At 36.2% G+C, this 13,061-nt stretch overlaps 1 long non-coding RNA gene across 1 annotated transcript; it reads right to left on the bottom strand.

Annotated features, from left to right (window-relative positions):
- Nucleotides 1-5,667: 5,667 nt before the first annotated feature.
- LOC104861222 lies at nt 5,668-12,734 on the bottom strand. The gene is made up of 4 exons (XR_779936.1): nt 12,510-12,734; nt 9,302-9,444; nt 6,550-6,676; nt 5,668-5,739 (listed from the first exon to the last, which is right to left on the bottom strand). It is a non-coding gene; the product is annotated as an uncharacterized LOC104861222 (long non-coding RNA).
- Nucleotides 12,735-13,061: the final 327 nt, after the last annotated feature.

Genomic DNA, 13,061 nt, shown 5'->3' with positions numbered 1-13,061 from the left:
ATTTGTATAGATACACATGTAACATTGTGGTTAGATTATATTTCAACACCATTCTCTTCCCTAATTCTATGGGAAGTTGTATTTTCTTGCTCCAATAATGGCGGTGTGGTAATGGAACTGATGCTTCAGCCAAGTGTGCTGCTCAGATCTTCTTCCAAAGTACCTCCTGCAAGGAGCATAACTAGGGTGAAAGTCCTCCCTGCTGTGCTGCAGATTCATCCCTGTATTCATCCAGAGGCTTTGCTTCCACTGGGCTGTTCATAGCCGATGCCCACTGACTGTTGAGCATTGCGTGGATGCTAGTGACAACATATTTCTGTAGACTGAACATTCCTTCTACGGACTTGGATTTCTACACTGATCTGTGTGAAACTTTCTTACAACCCCACTTCAATCTGAGAGTCTTAACGCTCATTTCTTTGAGCTTCTCCCTCGCCTTACACATTTGTCAGATCTGCACTGCAACTCTCCTTTGAGAGTTCTTCCTTCCCCTTTGCACCTTTTCTTCCTATTTCTCATTATCTACTATGCATTTCACCCTTATTTACATTTACATGTCTCACACCAGAGAAACTACTCAGTATTTACACAAACCAAAAAAATCAATAAAAAATAAATTAATTAATTTTAAAAAGTGATCAGGGATTTAGCTCAGCGGCACCGCACCTGCCTTGCAAGTGCAAGGTTTGAGTTCGATCCCTGGTACCAAAAAACATTTTAAAAAAGAAAGTTCTCCCTGCCTCCTATTGGCCTCTATCCTTATCTTTCCCTGTCTTTCACAGCTGTCTCTTTTGCATTCAACCTAATCTGATTATAACATCTGCATTTCAGAGGAACTAAACTGGCACACTTGACTTGTCTTCATTTGTGGTACTGTACCATGATGTTGGCTCATCATGTAGGATGCACTAGTGCCTGAAGCAAACTGGACTCCATCTCCAATTTGAACAAAATGTAACTGGTCCCAGGCTAACTCCATCACTCCCCTCCAACAGCTCCAATGTTATAGGACTAATAAAATTTGGGACGTTGTGTTACAAAGCATCATTGTGACCATGGACACACATAGGAAACAATTTCTTCCAACTAGATGGGAAATAATTGGAGAGTGTAGAGCCCAAGGTGACTTGATCTGAATGGTTTGCTTATTGTCATGTTGATAGTGAATGCAAGAAGATAAAGGGCAAAAGTAGATGGAGGGTAGTGGTAGGAATCAAGAATTTTTACAAAGATAGCAGGACAAGATTTATCGATGAGATGATAGTGTGCCATAAAAAGGGGCAAATGATGTTGCCAAGGGTTCTGACCTTGGCAATTGGAATGAAGGAGTAGTCTTAACTGAGAAAAAAAGCAATATGAAATCATACTTTACAGATCCTTGAACTTTTGCAATTATCGTGTAAGTTGCAATAATCTGTAGCTCCACTACACTTCAGTCTCTCTCTCCCACAGTTATTGCCTGGGCCTTGTCATTGCCAATAAATGTTTCGCTTCTGGAAACTAGAGTTTTTAAAAATGTAGTACTCATATAACAATCTCTTATTTTGTCAAATTTACTGAATCTAATCCCCTATTCTGAAAATATTTCAATGTTATCTAGACAAAAATGTTATGCTATCAACTTCATAAGTGCTTTTCTTTCCCACTTATATGACACCATGCTTCCTTATTGTAAACACTTGAAAGATACATTTTCATCAGGGATATTCACCCACCTGGCAAAATCTCAATTCTGCTTTTAATGTCCAGTTCTTCTCCTATGCTCAAGTCCACTGGTTCTCCAATTGTCTATTTACCATGTGACCAGTTTCTGCCTTACTATAAAATCATTCCCATCAACAGATAAATCGATTGTAATACACCTAAGTACCTTCTTCTAAGCCCATATGAAACATCTGCTCCTCTTTTACCCTCATGGTGTCCAAGGGGTAGGAATAGATGTTGAACCAATCACATAATACCTAGCTTCTACCCAGACAGAAGCCTGGGTCCAAAGAAACTTGAATGTAACAATTTCCTTGTCTTCTCATGGGCAATCAACCTCAACTGTAGTCTAGGAGCTACATATGCCCTTAGTCTAGGCAACAGCTGTAGTACCACTATGGTATTTTGTCTTGCAAGTCAGCTCATTAGTACAATAATGAGTGACTGTACTTTGGTATGGACCCAAAGCTAAGCACTATGGCAAATAGAGCTTACTGGAGCTTCACTATCATAACCATAAAATAAGAATGATAATATAATTTCATCCAAGTTTATCTTCACAAATAATATACACTCTTATAAGTATACAGAATTTACTGTACTTAAATTTTATTAGTATACCTAGGCAATGGTGATCAATGGTGATACTTTTATCTTGGGCATAAGTAATGAAATAGATCAATGTAAGAGAGATAAAGATAGCAAAAAAAGTTAAACAAATATTTGTAGACAGATGACTACTACAAAATAAGAACCATGTTCTCAAAAAAATCTCCTTGAGATATAATCAGATTCCAAATTAATTCATAGACCCAAATAGCAATTTTGCTTCTATCATTTAATGCAATAAAAATGTGTAAACAACATGGCTAGTGAATGGGATCCATAGCAATAGAAATTTTATGACCAATAGAATTAAGTCACTGCACTCAATGGATTTAGGAGTTTGTCTTATAAATTTATGACCAAGCTGGACTCATTAAGATATGAAAGGATTATTTAAATTATAAATAAATTAATATATCTTCTTATTGAAATATTAATATTATTTTACATAAATAAAAATTTATACATGTATATCAATATTTATAGAAGGCGTGTATGATAAAATCAAACTTTTAGTTTAAGTTGGAAGAAAATTAGAATTCTTGTAGCATTAGAATGACTATAAAATTTAAATAAACTTGATGCTCAAATTTGACACTGCAGAAATATTTCACTTTTGAAAACAACTTCAGCAATTTCCTTAAAATAAAAAAATATGTATCCTAAAACCTTTGGACAACACTAGTCATTGATTCTAAGTATTCTTTAAATGACAATTACAAAGTAGCAGGTTCATATAATATATATCTCAAATATATATCAAAGAAAACAAATCCCAAAACATACTATTAGAGGAAGCAAGACATTTAATCAGTTAGGTTTGAGTTTAATGCAAATATTTCCAGGCTATTTTGACAGTAAAAACACTGCTATAGTAAGTGATATAAAAGTAAGAATCTGATATTTCCTTGAATAATTTGGGACCATGATAAATTAATTGTGTCATGTACAAGTCTATGTAAAGAACATTTACATAGTACAAACACAAAACATCTTTGAAAAAAAATGTTGACACATAGTATTCTACAGCATAGTTTAGCTAACATTTTCTTCAAAGTGCCAGAGAGTAAATATTTCAGTGTTTCATAACACATAAATAATTCTTCCTCTGCTATTTTTTTAAACCATTTAACATGTAAAAGAAACCTATTTGATGTTTTATACTGATCCAGTATGAGGATACACCATACTGACCAGGGACATTTGACCCTACAATGGAAATGTCAAACTGCCTAATGAATGAGAGAGTTTCATAGGCTTTTTTCTTATAAACATGGATAGAGTTCAAAACAGCAATTATGTATAAATAATTCTTCCCAGAATTTTATAAGTTCACCACTCATAATAGTTCTTAGCAAATAATCATTATCTTTTGGTGTCTTAAACTTTCTGAAAAATACATTTGATTCAAAATTTGGATCTGAAAAATACAATGTAGGTTTATAATCAGCACTAGTAACATCACCTCTTGAAAAGCCATCTCTCACCTATATTCTTCTAAATCCTTATCGTCTGCCCAAATGTTACAGCACTGATTAATTCCTTGCTTGTGGCATTGTAGTCTATTTTCATGTCTCTTTTACCCTGCTTTATTACATATTATGGTTTGCATTGAGATGTCCTCTCAAAGAGTCATGAGCTCAAGGTAGGGTCTCTTCAATATGGTTTGATCTAGGTGTGTGAATATAGATTATAGGTGGGTGATAACAGCATCAATATATTGATTGGATTAGCACAGTTCTGGGTGTGTCTGAATGGATTTACCAAACCCACCTTGGGAGTGGGTTGTACAAATCAATAGGTTTATAGCCTGAATGGAATAAAAAGGGGAAAAAGAGTCTTACTGCTGCTTGCTGCCTACTGCCTGGCACACCATGAACCATTTCTCCTCTATGATGCCCTTCTGCTATGCTGTCCTGCCTTATAACCAACTGCAGTTTCTATAAACTGTGAGCTAAAAATAAACTTTTCCTCCTTTAACTTGTGGGCATCGAGTATTTTATTCCAGCAATGGAAAAGTAACCAAGACAATATACAAAAAGCAAGAAAATCAAATATTGATATAAGCTTTCAGTTTTGCTCTCCCAGGAAGAATTTACCATCAAAATCTTGGGTTTATATATTCTTAAATGTGTTTGTTCATAGTGAATATACTTATTCATTTGAATAAAGCTATGATAATTCAATATGAATAAAGGTAAATGAATGAAGATTTCTAATTTAAATTATATCCTGCTGGTCACCAAGACATCATACAAATAGCAAGAAAATGTTTTTCTTAATAGAGGAAAAAAAGGTATATTAAGACTAGTAAATACTAAATATTTCAAGAGATGTGGATATGGATTCTCAATTTTCCCTAACTAAAATTCATGAAGTTGGTGTTTGTGAGCATATACCATTCTTGATAGCTGAGGCTACCAAGTTTTTATGAGGACAACTACAGTCTCCAGCCTCCTGAGTCTCTCTTTCAGTTCAACTCAGCATCAGCAAATTGTCATGGACTAGGTACTAAGTGCAACTTTAGACACCTTGAAAATAGGACTATGAGAAGGTAACATTTTCTATTATAGAAATCTCATATGAAGCCAATTAATAACTATATATTACATGTTTACTATATTTTAGGACAGTGTTATTAGGATCCTTAACAGAAGGTGAAAATATGTAAACACTATCTTTGACCTCAAGAATAAGAAAGTATTAATATATACAATTAATAATCAATGACATTATAAATCAATTTATTGTTTGGAGAATAAAATGAATGTTAAGCATTCAATTAGGATATTAAACAAATTGTTCCTAAAAAATAAAATTTCCCCATCACCTGCTCTGCTATGTTAACAGACATAAAAGTTGATGGTTAACATTAAATAGTAGAAAAATATTTTTGGACTGAGTAGAGAATAATTTTACTATTCAGCCATGTGTTTAGGAAATATTTAATGTCTGTTGACTTGAAAGATATTTTTTTCTCAGACCAGCTAATTCTCTAATTCTCCGCCACTAACTGCATGTCCAATAATTCAATTCAGTTCTAAGTATCTAAAGATAGACTCAAATTCACAAGTTAAGATTCATTATCACAAGGCTGTCCCTATCCAAATGCCCACTGAGAATGGAGCATCAGACAATCTACATTTCTGAAGAAATGATTGTTACCAAAACAAAATATCTTAGGTTCAGGTGTCCCCAAGACCAGGCTTAGTCACTGACCATATAACACTAATCAAGGGGACCAGTGGTGAGGGCCAAGAAATGAACTTTAATCAGCCTGGCCATACTGGGAAGCACAGACAAAGAGGTTCAAGATCTGTCTGCAAGAGATCAACAGAAACTTTAAGCAAAGTTAGGGTTGTAGATGGCTGGCAGCAGAAGAAATCTTGACCAAGTTGTGGTGTGTTGATTGGTATTTCAGGTCTGGCTCTGTAAGGTAATGAGAGAGCTATCATTACTCAAGGGCCAATGCAGCGCCCATCTAGGGAGAACAGCTCCTGTCTGGTGTGGGAGATAGGGTACAATCCCTCGCTTCCCTTTATGTGGTAATTATTTTAGTTGGGGAGCAGAGAGACTTCACTGTGGGTGGCCTGCGAGGCTCTGCTTTTCCTGGAACCCAAGATGACTATATGTTTAGGACAATGGATGGAGGCTTCTAGGCATTACTTATCAGAGCCCAAAATCAGTTAAAGATCAATCCTATTGCAAATGCTGGTACTTAGTTATCCCTGCAAATCCTCACAATTATTTTATATTTATTTATTTATTTATTTATTTATTTATTTATTCATTCATTCATTCATTCATTCATTCATTTATTTAGGTGCTGGGGATCAAACTCAGGATCTTGATCTTGTGAGGCAGGTGGTAGCACCACTGAGCTAAATCCCAGCCCCTAGCAGTTATTTTAGTTGCTTTTATCTTTGTGTTCTCCTCTTGAAGGGGAGTAAGATAGGCTAAGTGAAGTTAGGGACAACAAACCTTATCATGCAGACAATCTTTAAGTGGTTAATAAGTTTGGTGGTTGAACTCAATTGTGTTAATTTCATTGACTTGGGAGCCACTGAGGTGATTATGAAAGCATAGGGTGGAGGATTTAGCTCAGTGGTTCCACAGCCTGCCTTGCAAATGCATGTACCAGAGTTTGATCTCCGGTACCAAAGAAAAAAAAAAAACAAAAAAAAAAAACCACATCTCTGGTCATGCCTGAGTGGGCCACAGAAGCGTGAGTTTGTGTACCATGTCTGGTCCCTGGCCCCTTCTCTTCTGGCAGAGTTCCCGGTTTTGCTCCTTGGCTGCCTTGGGTTGAGCAGCTCTCCTTTCCTATGGCTTCTCTCTCTGGAACCAAATAACTGTAGACTGAACCCTATGAAAACATGAGTCAAAGTGAAACTCTTCTATTCTAAATTGTAGGTGTTAGGTATTTTGTCCCAGCAATAGGAAAGTGACTAATACAACATGCCTATATGCGGAATCAAGCAGGGATCTAATCCAGTTTTAAAACAATATTGTAAGCATATAAAATGAAGACAGAAGCTGGGCCTGGTGGTACAGACCTGTAATTCCACCATTCTTGGGGGTCAGAGGCAGAAGGATTGCAAGTAAGTCTGAGTCTGGGGAAAGGTGATTTAGTGAGACCCTAAAAATAAAAAAGTATAAAAAGGCTGGGTATGTAATTCAGTGTAAAGGCGGTGGGTTCAATACAATACCATTAAAAAAGCAGAGATTCCAATGTATATTCTGCTTTTAGTTGCCCATTTTAAATCTACAGGTCCACCCTCTAAATCTCTGTTACATAATTGTAACTTCAGGAGGTCCTATGACCCCTCCTCTCCTGTCCAGTGATTCTCTAGCACAACTGGCAGGATATGAAAAATCATCTAAATTATGATAATCAGTTTATTAGGAAGGATAAAACTCAGAAATAGAAGAGATACACAACACAAGGTCTCAAGAGGAGTGCTTCCATGCCCTCCCTAGGGAGGCTATTGCTTGAGAACTTTGAGGTGTTCACCAACCTGGATGCTTTGTAATGTTGCTCAGGGCTCTTATGGAAGTTTCATTATGCAGTCTGGATTAATCAAATTGATATGGGGGGAAGAGATGCAACTCCCAAACTTACTAGATATCTGAAATGTGAATGTGTACTCTCTAAAATCAAAGAAGGAATTCTAGGAACAATAGAAGCTAAGAGTAGGAAAAATTTATTGAGAGAAAGACAGCTTCTGTCTAAGAGAGGCAGAAGGGAGACTGGAAAATGGGTTGCTCACCCACCTTAGTTTTCAAAGGTGTTTTATATGGCAAAGCCATGAGGTGAGGTGGGTGCAAAGAGGACAAAACTATAAGAACCAATGAAAAATTACAAAGTGGGTGTGAGGTAGAATAAAACTATGACCAACAATAAGATTACAAGTACACTCATCCAGAAAATATTGATTAAATGGGAAGACAAATCACATACAAGGAATTTCCCATTTAAAATATCAATCACTGCTATTTATCTCTAGGGAAATAGTGCCTTTCTGTTTTTATAATGCTAATCTCAAAATGTGCCTCAATTGTCCTCCAGTTGGCTCCTTGATTGTTCTACATGTTGGCTCTTCACCCCATGTTGGCTCCTTGAGGTAGCCCTGTCTAACTGCCTACAAGATATCTAATTAACTTACCTATCTAAATAAAATCATTGGTGATTGGTAATTGGATTTGACTACTATCACCTCCTTTCTCCCAAGAGGCTGAAAGGCGAGGCTGAATATTTCTCTAATCAAGTTAGTGAGCTCCTTATCCTGAACTGCATAGGGGCTCACCAAAATCCAGCTCATTAGCATAAACTCAGGGTAGTTGAATGGGGGTTCTTTATGAATAACATACGACATGCTTATTATTTACAAATTTCGAGTAGCTTTAGGGGCTCTGTGCCAGGACCCAAGGACATATCAATGAGAAAGAAACGAAAAACAAAAAACTTTAAATAGACTCTTAATTCTCAGAATTATCAAGGTTTTGAAGTAACAGCCAAACTCTAGAAGACATTATATTTAATAGTTAGTGATGGAGTTCTCTACCAGACAAAATGGCCCCAACACTCCTACAGTCTAAAATGGCTCCTATTCCTAAAATGTTTCCCACTTACAAAAATGAGCCACTTCGGAAAATGAAACCTACCCCCTCTGGAGATGCAAAACCTAATTTGTTGCTCCACCCTGATACCTGCATGATCCTCCCTTTCCAATCACCTGGCTTTGCCTTCCCAACAATCTAACCAATTCTCAACTCTCACAATATTCTTCCCACTACACCATCCTAAATAAACCTTGCCACAGTTAGTCTCCTTCTCTCTCACCATCATTCCAGATTTTCCTTAGCTCTTTCCCCCAATAAAACCTCAGGTGAACCTGTTTTGGCTCTTTCTCTTTCAGTTAGTAAAACAACAGCAACAACAACAAACAAACTCAGGGCACTTGGGAGACAAGTCAATTCAGGAAGGATTATGGGTCTCTGACCTACGTTTGTTAATATGTATTCAAGCAGATATAAATTTTTCTGTGAATTTCAAAAGAGAAAGCTATTCTTGTTGTTAATTTTTTGCCTCTGGACAATTTTCCCTGAATGGAAAATTTAAACACAGAGCTGGCAAATCAAGAAAATTTATGTGTCACATTCTATGTGTTATGTCAGATGAGTCTCTGTACTTTTTGCTCTGATTTGATACTAAATTGAACAGATATTTTTCTTCTCTTTGTAGACTTCCGTTTTACTAAATTATAACCTAAAACCTTTCTTTTTCCATATGTGACAAGCACCTATTTAACTGAATAATTTTAAACTGGGACATTATTTGAAATTTATAGTAAGAGCATTTAATTATAGGCAAGTAAACAAAACTTAGGGGCCCCAAATTTGTCTTTTTTATCACTTTCTCATTATCATTTCTACAGATGTTTTTATCATGTGGATTTCACTTTTTTTTTTAAATGAGACTGCGTAATACCTTGAATACAGTCCTTGTTTTAGAAGCTTGGAGGCTTATAACAAAGCACTCTAATAGGAAGTTTAATTAGAATTGATATATCTGAGGAATTTCATGAGCAGGTTGAGAAGCAGAGACCCAGAAAAGCCGATCACATTGAAAATCTGAAAGAACCAAAGGCATAGAAGATGTAAATATCTTTTAGATTGGATTCAAGATCCTCACTGACAAAGCTTCATAACCTAGAATTGTTTATTGTTGTAAAAGTCTATGAATTTTACAAGACTTGATTGCCAAAACCAATTCTAATATTAGGATATAGGAAATATTGTCCCAAATCTCTCATATGGCTCCGATGTACTCCGATAGTCTGAAGAAGTGTATAGAATCCTTTATACAATAAAATATTGAACCAATGTGTGCAATTTACCCAAGAAATATTCCATATCATGGCAGTTTCACCAATAAATTTTAAGGAAGAAATTATGCTAATCTCACAGTAAGTCTTCTAAAGAAGAGAATAAGGACAAAGTTCTCTAGCATTATGAATTCAGGCTAACTTTGATAACAAAATGTTTTAACATGACAACCAAGGGAAACTGAGTGGCTCTCACTTTGAGATGTATGTAACAACACATAAACATTATAATCACACTAAATCCAAACTATAGTTAAAGGACAATAGATGATAATCAAGTTGGGTAGATTCCAGTGTAGTAAGATTGGTTTAATATTAAAAAACAGCTCAATAAAACCAACTAAATTAACAAAGAAAAAAGTAACATAATCTCCTTAATTACAGAAAAAAATCTGACTTTGGTAAAAGTCTATATCCATTCATAAGGCAAGACAATTAGGGATAGGAAAGAACTTTCATAATCTGATCTCTAAAAAAGTATCTACAGCAAATTTCACTATTAATTTTTAAATGTCAAGAACTATTTTTCACTTTTTAGTTCAGAAGTGAGACAGGATGCACATTTTAATCAATATTATCTTGGAAAATATAGCTGGTTTATCAAAACAAGAAAAATAAAAATTTAAAAGCTGTAAGAAAAGAAATAAAACTCTCATTATTTGTAGATTGTCTAAGCATACAAAAAAAAAACCCAAATGATTCAAGGTATCTATCAGTATTATCATAATTAATCAGTAAATTTGCTATGGTTTGTGGATCCAAAGCCATATCAAAATCAGTTGTATAACTGTAGAAAGTACTTCAAAAATAATTTTAAAAGTTTTTATGATGTTACTTAAATCTGCTATTATTAAAATTGTGACCTCTGTTTCACCTTATCCGGTAATATTGACAGCTATATGCTTGAGACTTAGAAATGGTCTTGCCCTTTCTGCCCTAGCAAATACTTTGAGCCTTCTCAGGAATGAGTATATTAGGCTAAATGAACAATGACCTGAAAAATCCATTGCGAAAAACTCTTCAAAGTGACTGGAAGTCTAAGTTTGCCTCCATGAAAACCATGGTGATATAAGATAATAGGGGATGCATAGCTTTGACAGGAAAATACTGAGGTACTGAATTTTGAAAGATTAAGCTTTGGCTACCCAGTTGGAAGTCTGGTGACATAAGTCTATTAACAGAAAACTCAATAAGGGGCCCGTGAGGGAGCAGAGTTCCCACTTGGACACTGAGATGAAAATAGGAATGTGTTGTGGTTATTTCTATCATTTTAGAAAGAAACAGTATCCTCAAATTCAAAATGAAAAAGGGATATTGGAATATATGAATTGAACTGAGGCAGTCAAGGTTCAGTCCAGGCCAAGAATAACTTGATGTACTATTTTTTCTTATCACCTTTAAATGTTACTCTTGCATGTGTATTCTTGTAGTAAAATTAAAGATTTGAGCAATTACAATCCCCGGAATTAAGAGAGCTATGTCTTCCTTTCTAGTTGTTAAAATCAAAGAAAAACCAAAGCAGCACAGTGGTTAGAATGGTTAAAAATAGATTTTATTTAAGGGGAAAGAGACCTCAGTATAGAAGTGAGTTTAGTTGCCCCTGCTATTCTGAACACAGCAGGGACAAGTAAAAATTCAGAGTCTGGAACAAGGTAAGCTTGGAAGATGGATCATTGCTAAGAGCACCATGAGGGGCAGAGGGAGATCCTGATGCAATGAACTAGCAGGGCTCCCAGGCTAACACTGACCCAGAGGCTGGTCTGTGATTGTAGGTTACTGTCTGAGGCTCTCATGACCACAGTTGGTTTTCTTTCCTCTTATTCAAACATGCTTATACCATGTGAGTATTGAACAGGTATTTTTTCATTGTATCAGTAGTGGTATTTTAGATACTGAATAAAAATAAGAAATACTTTTTTTTTGTTTTTTTTTTTTTTACATAATGGAATGTTGTGCATTTATTTGCTGATCAAATACAAATGGAAAGGCTATTATGATTCCTAGATGGTTCTAAGTACTTGAAAGACTCCATGATTAAAGAGGATAGAAATTTGGCTTCCACAGAACTTAAACTCTAGTGGAAAGAGACCAGATAAACAAATGGATAGTAGTTTTAATATGTTAGTTGGCAATCCTCTCTATCACTGTGCCAGGGATTTCTATAATCCACTCGAGCAGGAGCATTGCACCACAGACCCGTGCAGTCCAATTGAGCCTTTTGAAAATTCTATCACTCTGAACTAAAAAAACCACATTTAAAAAGCCCAATTATGCCACAGCCTCATGCATAGTTTATTTACTTACACCATCCATCAAAATTCAGTAACTAGAAACATCAGGGACTTTATAAGTAACACAAACTAATTTTAAAAGTGAATTTTATATAACCAGAACCTAATGTTAAATAAGTTTAAAACCATGGCAGAAATATCTCTGAGGAAGGAAGAATTTGACAAGGGCACACATTGATGTGGGTACCAAATGAGACAAAATACAAGGCTTTGAAGATTTTAAGTTCACTCATGTACAAATTTACTTTAGGATAAGATGCAAATCAGTTTCACATTTTGTGACAACTCTGATTGCCTGGCACTGGCTTCCTGGAGCTCTGTGTGTTTGAGGAGCCCAGCTTCTGGTGTGAAAACCCTTCAGCCCTGACTATAGGCAATTATAAAGGCTTTAACCACCAGGCTGCACAGGCGATAGCTGCTTCTCCTGGTTAGACTTTGTGTACAGCTAGGCATGGCAGTCTCTGCAGTAAGGACTCAGCCCCTTGGGCTGTCATCCTTTTCCTGTACTTCCTTTCCTTACCTTTTCCCCTAGGCTCCTTCATTTCTCTGCATTGTAGGCTGTAGGGAGATGTGGCGAGGTGCTTCCTCTGAGTCTTCCTAGTGTATGGCACAGAAAACTGAAAAGTCCTTTTCCCCACCTACTCAGTGGCCAATACACTCCATGCCTAATCTTCTCACCTTTCATTGGTCCATACAACTGCAAGAGCTTATATTTACTTAGGGTTTCCTCAATAGAAGACCCTCATCTGACCCTGCACAGAAAAAAACAGGAGCAAGTTGGTGCTTTTTCCAATTTCACATAGCAGTTTATACTCTCAAAGCAGTGTTGAAATCTTCCCTAGTTCTTTCCTTTTGGAACAGCTCCAACAGCTGGCTACTCAGATCCAACAACTCTGCTACTCAGTCCTCCCGATAACGTAGAGAAGGGGCACGAGGTTGAGACTTCCTGGAGCTAGCAGCAGCATCTTTTCTAAGAGGAGCACCTGCCTTAACCTGCACATTAGACCACTCAGAAAACCACAGGGAAGGTGTCAATCACCCAAACCATCCCACTTTACCTTAGCTCTGCCTT

The sequence above is a fragment of the Fukomys damarensis genome, unplaced genomic scaffold, assembly GCF_012274545.1.
Source record: "Fukomys damarensis isolate Sample0158 unplaced genomic scaffold, DMR_v1.0_HiC HiC_scaffold_1, whole genome shotgun sequence".
In the NCBI taxonomy this organism is placed as follows: Eukaryota; Metazoa; Chordata; class Mammalia; order Rodentia; family Bathyergidae; genus Fukomys; species Fukomys damarensis.
The sequence above is the reverse complement of the archived record's forward strand: the minus strand, read 5'-3'. Positions and strand labels throughout refer to the sequence as shown.